The sequence below is a fragment of the Crocodylus porosus genome, unplaced genomic scaffold (assembly GCF_001723895.1).
Source record: "Crocodylus porosus isolate Cpor-Errol unplaced genomic scaffold, CroPor_comp1, whole genome shotgun sequence".
Classification (NCBI taxonomy): domain Eukaryota; kingdom Metazoa; phylum Chordata; order Crocodylia; family Crocodylidae; genus Crocodylus; species Crocodylus porosus.
The window spans coordinates 88,640,358-88,649,674 of NW_017728906.1; the positions used below are offsets into that span (position 1 = coordinate 88,640,358).

The following is a 9,317-nucleotide window of genomic DNA, read 5'->3' on the forward strand; positions in this document are numbered from 1 at the left end:
GATCAGTGGCAAACCCGGAAATGGACTGGAAGTATTTTCAGTTCACTTCCAAGTCTGCCAGGGAGCACACAGGGGGTCCCCTGCACCCCCCCCCCAGCTTGGCAATCAGCCACAGGGGGACCCTGGGTGCCCCCCCAGACCCAGGAGGTACCAGTCACTGAGCCAGGGGGCTGTGGGGTAGCCCCCAGCATGCTACCCAGAAGTGGACTGGAAGTGCTTCTGATCCATTTCCAGGTCTGCTGCTGAGCACTCTGGGGAGCACCCCCCCTCGTGCTCCTATGGGACACTCCATGCACCCCAACACTGCAGCACTCATGAGCCCCTGCTTCTTAGAGGTATATGGAAAAAACATTTAAAGCTGTGCCTATGTTTGAATAGCCAAATTTTCCAAATTGATTCAGAGGGTTCTGATTCAATTCGGAGAAATTAAAGAGTCCTCTGATTTGATTCAGAGAGTCAGCCACTGAATCGGGCAGAATCTCTGCCGAATCGAATCAGGGATGGAAGCTTTGCATGGCCCTATGAACTAGTATCCCAACCTAGTTGAAATGTACTGCCTCCACAATTCACTGCCTTCAACTAGAGGCCTGCAGACCTCTACTCACCAGCCCATTTTCAGAGATGTGATCATATAAGACACCCTACCCACAACAAGAATTAATCCACAGACTTTAGAAACAGCGGCTGGAGAGTTTACAGCTAGATCCAATAAAGGTTTTAGATGCCTAATGTTGGACTTAGACAGAATTTAGGTACTTAAGTCCAAAATTGGGATCCTGAAAACGCCCAGTGACCTACCAACTCACCCCTGCCTAAACCAAAGACCTAGGATGCTTTTTTTTTTACCTTCAGGTTCCTTAGTCCCTAGAGCTGGGTGTCTGCACATACCTAGGACTGCCTCTAAGCACCTAGATAGCATGTAAACCTGACAAGGATCCAGCAGCTAGGTGTTTCTCTGCCAGCAGGGCTCCATGCACATACATAGGATTGGGTTCCCTCCAAAATGCAATTGAATCTACCATTTTCTTTTAAAAATGAAGATGAGGGTTGGAGTAGGGGTCCTCTTTATATCATTATGTAGGCAGCCAGAGAAGTCACCTGGAAGGGGAGTGACCTGGAAAGGGAGCTCTAAGCACTGTTCAAAATCCCTGTCCAAAATCAGAGATGTACACTATTATTAGAGCTGCCAGTGTATAATAAGCTGTTGGCCTTTTTATTTTAGAAAAGTTCACATTTAATTCTTTAGCCAGTTTTTCAAATATAACAATTTGAAGACATTGGAAACAGAAAGCTAAATTAAGTGCAAGAGCCTGCCAACTTTGACAGTATCCTCTGAAACCTAACACCCTACAAAATACAATACCGTACTTTAACCCTTCTATTCTATATATTGTGTAAAAACAACAGAACTGAGAACTGGTGCTCACTTGACTTTATTAGCACTTTTATTTATTTATTTTGCTTCCAGTTTTTTTTGCCCTTGATGCATCTCCTAAGACTGTGAGCAGGATACATAGTTCGTCACATTCCAAGTACTGAGGCCTATCTATCAAAAGCTGACTGGAGTGGGTGTTGAAATACAGTAGGAGGTGGCTAGCTACACAGTTGTACTATTAAATTACTGTCTGTCCAAGGAGAGTAATCTCTTGTTTCAGCAGCAGGTACTACTCCCAGAGACTGTAAAAACCTCAAGCACTCTGAAATAGGCTGTCATATGGAGTGCCATAAATTACATCTGTCAAATATTCCATCATTCATTCACACTGGAGTCTTATAGTGGGATGAATAGTCTGCTTGAGGGGAAAAAAACAACAACCAACTTTTCAGTTGATTCCTTTTCAGTTCTCCTTCTTAGCCAGTTCACAGGAAACGCTGTGAGGAATTTTAGTTAATCCTACAATACAGTTTTATCTTAGTATATCTACAAGTTTCAGGGGCTACAAGTTGCTTCCAAAAAGGATCAGAGAATATATTTTCTAATTCCAGCAGCATTACCATCAGTATTTGTATTAGTAACTTTGAAAAGTGTAGCATCCGTGACTTGCTTTTCATCTTCAGGAAAACATAATGTTTGACAGTAAGATAAAATCCTAAATAAACTATGAAAGTTGCCAGCACAGTACAAAAATCTCTCAGATAGTATATATGAAAAGTTGTCCAGAAGATGTAAATGTCACTAATACAACATAACAAATGCAAAACGATATATGAAAGTCACTAATGCTGTATGAAAAAACAAGCCTTCAAATTATGTGAAAGTTGCTGATCAGGTATGTTAGTCCTACTGTTCCTCTTACTTTCTATCCTATCTTTTTAGCAAATTCCACTGCAAGCTTATCTGTGATAAAAGTCCTTTTACATTATCAGTTTCCATGAAGCATCAGAAAAGTGTGCCTCTGCCTGTAGCGAGTGAAGTGTGACCTCCTTAGTAGAGTTTGTAGCAGTGGTAGGTTTTTTTTCCTTCTCCTTTTCCTCCTGTAAAAGAAGAAATAGATCCTATCAGTCATAATCTATGCTATCTTTCCTTCAGTGAGGATACAGGTCATGCTTCTCAATGTACAATGACAAATTCATACAAGGAGCCCTGCAGGCCCAAAGAGCCACATTAACTTCAGGGGACACCCAGTGGTCATAAAAGCATTACTGCATGGGACAGATTGCAGTATTGGTGTTTAAGACCTGTTTCTATTCTCCATTACCAATCAAAACCAGCTAGGGGTGGAGACTGAGAAAGGAGTTGCAGAAAAGTTGTGCTAAAATGTTAAAGAAGAAGGCCTAAGGTTTCAGAGGTCCTTTAATTTGTAGTATATTTTAACTCATTGGAGATGTTTTTTCCCATTTTTCTTTTAGAAAAAGGTATTGAAAAGTATTAGCTTAACAGTACTGGATTCTGAAGCCCTATCTTTCTCCACAAAATGGGTTCAAGCACCCAGATCAGGTGCAGCTATCCTAATAAGCAGCCTGCTAGTAGATGACCAATAGCTTAGTAGAGGATGAGCATTAGCAGATATCCAAAATGCATGAGCCAGAACTCATTGGCATGGATCATAAATAAGTCTACGAGAAGGTAGCTCTACCTCCATTTTCAGGCAATCCTTAGTCTTTTTGTTGAGATGGCAAGAGTGTGTTTTATATACCACATGAAAGTTTTAGACTGGGAGACAAAATAATGCAGCAATTGACATTACATGCTACAGATTCATTTGCTGGTATTTATTTAAATATGAGAACACATTAGGAAAAAAAAAGAAAACATAGACTTTTGCTCAGCGAGCGCTGACAATTTACTATGATCCCCCACATCAGGCCCTTCCCTCCCACCCCCACCCCCATTTATTGTTCACTTGTAATACATTTTGTATATTTAATAACAATTTGGATTTACTCCTAAAAGATGAAGTTATTATAACATTGTGAATAAAAAAGAACTTTGAAGCTAATAATCAAAAGATTAGAGAAAGGATATCTTTTAATTAATTTCAAACCCTGGACTGAGTATTAAATGGAAACATGAAAGAAAGATTTCCAATTGGAAGGACTGGTAACTGAAGTCTCCTCTCTCTTGAGGATTACCATTTAATTTTAAACATTGATTTGAAATAAATGATAGTACAATCCTCAAGGAAAGATGTGTTTCAGTTGTAAACATAAGAGTAATGTATAATAAATGAAATATATAACATTCTCCTTGAGGAGTTTTTTATTTTATCGTACAATCATGCTATGGGAATTATTTATACCCTTTAACTTGACTCAGAAAAAAGCTATCAGGTAGATTTCTGAAATCAGTTCTTCCTTTATTTATATGTCTGCATTTACATTTTTAAAATTTGTTCTGTGGCATTATAATCAGAGTTCCGCATCAGCCAGTTTTTCCAATGTCAGCGTTTATGAGGGCTTGTAATAGGTGGGGTGTGTTTGTTCTGTGTCCAGATGCTTATTCCAGCCCTAACCAAACCTTGAAACTTATGGCAGCTCTCATATATCAGTCCATTCCAAAACCCCAGCCTTCTCATCCGCCCTGCATAATCCAACCTTTCTTTCCCATTCTTGCCTATATAGTCACCTCTCTGCCCTCCATTTCATTAGTCCTCCCCATCTTCTGCTTTGTGCCTCAGCAGAAGTATATACAGTAGCTTTTCTGCACCCTGCCTAGAGTTGAGTGAATAGAGCACAATTACTTATGAACAGTCTTTTGTTTGTTTGTTTGTTTTAAGAGAATCTGTTTTTCCTGTCTTCTCACTCCTTTTGTGCTTGCTTTCCACAAATATTTTATCAAACAAGCTTACTGACAAGAATGGTGGGGGAAAAGAACATTTTAAATGAATATTCATGGAAAGCACATTTCAAATTTGAATTTGCTCTGAAAACCTGATCACAAGGGTATTTTGCTGCTGTGTCAGACTCTGCTAGGGATTACCACTGTGAAAACACAACTTGCCCCTTCACTCCCACTCCATGAGCACCAACTGCTAAAAAAACTGTTATATAACTGTTTCTTGGCATGTGCCCAGGGTATACCCAAAGCCGCTTTCAAGCTCTCAGTCTCCAGTATGCTTAATAAGTGGCTGCATTGCAGCGTTTGGCACTTCATGCATGCAAAGCAAGAATGAGCAGTCAGAGTCATGCTCTCCAGGTATTCTCTCTAGCCCAGTCCAATGCAACGTAGGCCTGCCCTTAAAATTGTGCTAATCCATTTATGGGGCTTTTAAAACCCAGGTAGACAAGGCCTTAACTGGGATGATATAGTTGCAGATGATCCTGCTTTGAACAAGGGGTTGGCCTAGATGACCTCCTGAGGTCCCTTCCATTCCAAATTTTTCTATGATTCTACATATTTGGCAAATCCAGTCAAGGGTCTGTCTATTGCTTCTGCAAGCCCCTGCTTGGCTGACAGTTTCTAGGTTCTGATCATGAAGAGAAAAGTAGTAGCTGGGGCACAGACCATAAAGGACCTTGAAACTCAGGTCTTTTAATTGGGTCAGATACTAATGGTGAGCCACTGCACTCTGGAATATGAAAGGAGTTTATTCACACTCATTGCTACATGTTTGATCAGCTGATCTCTCCATTTCGATCAGCTGATATCCAGGAGTAAAAAAAAAAACTGTGGAAAAAAACCAGAGCAGTGCACACACGGGCGGCACCCCCTTGCAGCACGGAGAACAAATGAAGGTGTGGTATGTGGCATTGCAGACGTGTTTGCGGTGCCACACACCACATGACTGTACTCATCTGGATGTGGCCTTAAAGTCCTAGTGGGCATGTCTACATGAGACGTTTACTAGGGGATTTTCTACTTAGCTCTGCAGTACATGTCTTAGCATCTACCTATGCAGCCCTATTAGGCCGCAGCAAACTAATAAACTCCACAGCAGGTTAGTACTTGTGAATACAACTACTATCCTGCTGCACAGCTTTTTATTCCATAGCAATGCACATGTAGACACTGGCCCAGCTGGCTGGGGCACAAAGGTGCTTCAGTGCCTACCAGCTAGCCACACTTGGAGCACCCTTGTGTCCCAGCCAGCCCCTCCCCAGCATGCTGAGCTGGGTCAGAGCAGCCCCAGGCTGGCAGGCTGACCCCTGGGACATATAAAAGTCACATCCAGGAACAATAAACTCAGGCATGTTTATTGTGTTGCATTAATATGCACACGTAGATGCATCCAGTATGTTGTCATCTAGTCCTAGATCTTGGCACACTCATGTCCTCTACTTCTATTTTTCTGTTTTTCTTCACTGTTTCAAATGCCATCTCAAAACCTCTCATTTCTTCCTCCCCCTGTTGTTCTTTTGGAACGTTTTGGATCAGAAGTGTTATCTGATTGAATGTAATGTAATGAAATGTAACATCAGGTGCATAAATAAGCAGATTATTACTAATTAATGACATCATTGGCAAAATAATTCTAATTGTGACACCTTCTCTAGGGGTTGGTTACTTCTTACCATGGAAATTCTACTGTGCACGTGTCTAAAATCAGATTTAAAAAATAATAAAGGTAAGTGCTAAAGAGGACTGCCAGCAATTAACCTGAAAGTCCATGTCCTTTAGCCCATCCAAAATGTTTTAGATAGTGAACAACATTCCTCATGTAAAATCTATAATTAGAAACAATTGAGCACTGAAACAAATATGTGACTCTGTAATCTACTTTTAAACACTGATGAAGCTGAGACACAAGGATAATAGAGAACAGGACATACCAAAAGTAAATATAAGCATGAGCTGAAAATTTGCTCCCATTGTTTCATGGTTATACTCAGGACAGGCAATCAAAAAACATTGTCATTTTGTGAATGAATAACACAAGAAAACCACGGTATAGGATCATAGATTCATGGGGACCTCAAGGGTCATCTAAATCTGCCCCCTGCACATATGCAGGATTTGCTGTTTTTAAACTATTCCAGACAGATGGTTCCCTTCATCTTCAAAACTTCTGGTGAAAGACAACTTTCTTAGGCATAAGATTTGAATTTATGACCTCTTGTTTACATAATAAATTGTAATCCCTGAGATATATAAAAACTAATATTCATATATCTCAGTTGAACTCCAATGCAAAGTGTCTCTGTGTGTGCTGCCTACATTTGAGCCTAATATCTCACTCTCACGTATTGAGCTATCAGCACTTCGAGATGCCAAGAAGGTAGCAACTTCTTTGGAAAAGATGTGTATTGTATTAGCAACCTTAAATTAGTATTTGCATTTGAGGAAGAAGGGGCAAATTTTGAATACTCGGATAGCTGGGTGTCAAACTATGCGTGTGATCACATGAATGAGAGGGACAACATTTATGGATGAGAATTCAGTGGTGGAACGTCTAGATCTTTCATATTCTGAACTTGTCTCCTGGAACAGCAATAAGTCAGGAGAAATAACTGTCTTCTGATAGCTGTATTGTAATCAATGTCCTCTTTTCCAGCATGATGCTGAGTGCTTTAAAAAATACCCAGTTGACAGTGGATCATGGCTGTAGATACTTCAAACATTGGACTTTTCAGGTTCCAGCTGTTGATGAGCTCTAACATTCAGCAGTTATAGTACAGCATTACTTTACTAGGGGTAGATCACTCCACATACATTCCATTTCTTATACTCATCCTCAAAGCACCTGCTATTTGCCATTGTCAGCAATACAAGGCTAGACAGACCTTTTGATTGATAAGTATGGCAGTTTTTACCTTTTTCCACCTATCAGACATCAAAGGTGCATAAATTCAAAGTACGTCCTACTACAGCTGTGCACAATTTCAAAATCTGTTTTCATTCCAGTTCGAAACAAGTGCATTTTACAATTTTCTGTAAAATTAAATGTTCCAAAATATTGTTCTGGATCATTTGAAATATTTCATTCCGTAGAATCAAAGCAGTTTTGTTTTCATTCTGACTCCTCAATGTTTTTAAAATTCTGTTTATGACATTAAATAAGATAAATGAAACATTTCAAAATAAGAACTCCAACTGCTCAGTTCTGAACAAGGGAAGGTTTCACCATTATCAAAACAGGGTGAGGCAGGGATTTTCAAAAAGAAATTCTGTCAAAATTGACATGTTCCTACAGAGAGTTTCAGCTTCAATAAAAAGCATTTTCTGACCAAAAACATTCTTTCAGGAAACCTTTGACCAGTTTGGGTACACAGTAATTATCCACCCGTTTGACAAGTATCGGTGACCTCATTCCTGTAGGACCAGTATCAATCATCATAACTTATATTAGGTTCAAAATATTCTCTGCGGTAGGAAAGGATTGTTATACCATTCTGCTGAAATACAAACTAATGCTCAGATTCAGAAAGGGCTGTATTTCATGCCGAAAGCCATTTAAGATTCACAAATGTTGTGTCCTTGCACCTACAGCCCCTGAGAGTTAGTGTGCTAATAACCCATTCTGATAAGTCAGCCACAAACTAATCAGTGTCCTCTTCTCAGCATGTTGCTGTGAGTGCTTTAAAAAAATACCCAGTTGACAGCGGATAGTGGCTTGTAGATACTTCAGACTTGTAGATACTTGATTTGGGCCAGCAGTATGGGGATGCAGTCAGGAAGGCCAACCACACCTTGTCGTGCATCCACAGATGCATCTCAAGCAGATCCAAGGAGGTGATCTTCCCCCTCCATGTGACACTGGTCAGACTGCAGCTGGAGTACTGCGTCCAGTTCTGAGCACCGCACTTCAAAAGGGATGTGGACAACATAGAGAGGGTCCAGAGGAGGGCCACTCACATGATCAGGGATCAGGGTAGACCCTACGAGGAGAGGCTACGGGACCTGAACCTGTTCAGCCTCCACAAGAGAAGACTGAGGGGGGATCTGGTGACCTGTTACAAACTAGTCAGAGGGGACCAGCAGGCACTAGGGAAGTCCCTGTTCCTCCGAGCACTACCAGGAGTGACCAGGAATAACGATCACAAGCTGGCAGAGAGTAGATTCAGACTAGACATCAGGAGACGCTACTTCACGGTCAAGGCAGCTAGGATCTGGAACCAACTTCCAAGTGAAGTGGCGCTGGCTCCTACCCTGGGGGGTCTTTAAGATGAGGCTAGATGTACACCTTGCTGGCGTCGTTTTACCCCAGTACTCTTTCCTGCCCAGGGCAGGGGGTCAGACTTGATGATCTGTTCAGATCCCTTCCGACCCTACCAGCTAGGAAACTGTGAAACTAGGGTTAAGCCTGTGTGAAATGGCTAGCATTTGCTTCGGATTTGGATTTGGCCAATTCGGGGAACAGTGATTTGATTTGGTGATTTGAATCACTGTCCCAAATCGATTTTGCCAGATCTGATTCGGAGATTTGGCTGCTGCCGAATCTCTGAATCACACAAGCCCATTTCCTGCCGCCCCAGCTCCCCGCACTTTCAAAAAAAAGCTGCACTCACCAAGTACTTCCCAGCAGGGGGGCACTCCCTGCTGCCCCCCACTGCCCCATACTGCATGGGGGGGCTCTGCACAAGCCCTCTGCCCTCCCCTACTCTCCCAGCCCCACCCCAGGTCTGGCCCTTTAAGAAAAAATAAATTTTAAAAAACCCAGACTCACTGGTTGCTGCCTGGCAGGGGGCAATCCCCGCTGTCCCCCACTGCCCTGCACTATGTGTGGGGGCTCTGAATGAGCCCCCTGAAGTGTCAAGGCCTCTGCAGGATCCAGTAAGTGGGAGGGTTAGGGGAGTTTAAGGGCCAGAGCTGGACTAGGCAGGGCAGCCATGAGGGGGCTGGGGGAGTGGAGGGGGGTCACGGGGTGCTTAGGAGGGCTGGGGGAGCAGGCAAGGGATAGGGCCTAGCAGGGGTCCCCCCATGGTTCCCGCCCCCCTCC

General features: G+C 42.2%; 1 long non-coding RNA gene across 1 annotated transcript in view; it reads right to left on the minus strand.

Annotated features, from left to right (window-relative positions):
- Positions 1–1,431: 1,431 nt before the first annotated feature.
- Positions 1,432–9,317, minus strand: part of LOC109306245 — a 17,386-nt gene continuing 9,500 nt past the window's right edge. The window contains exon 2 of the long non-coding RNA XR_002099905.1: positions 1,432–2,475. This is a non-coding gene — a long non-coding RNA (uncharacterized LOC109306245). The remainder of the gene's footprint in view (positions 2,476–9,317) is intronic.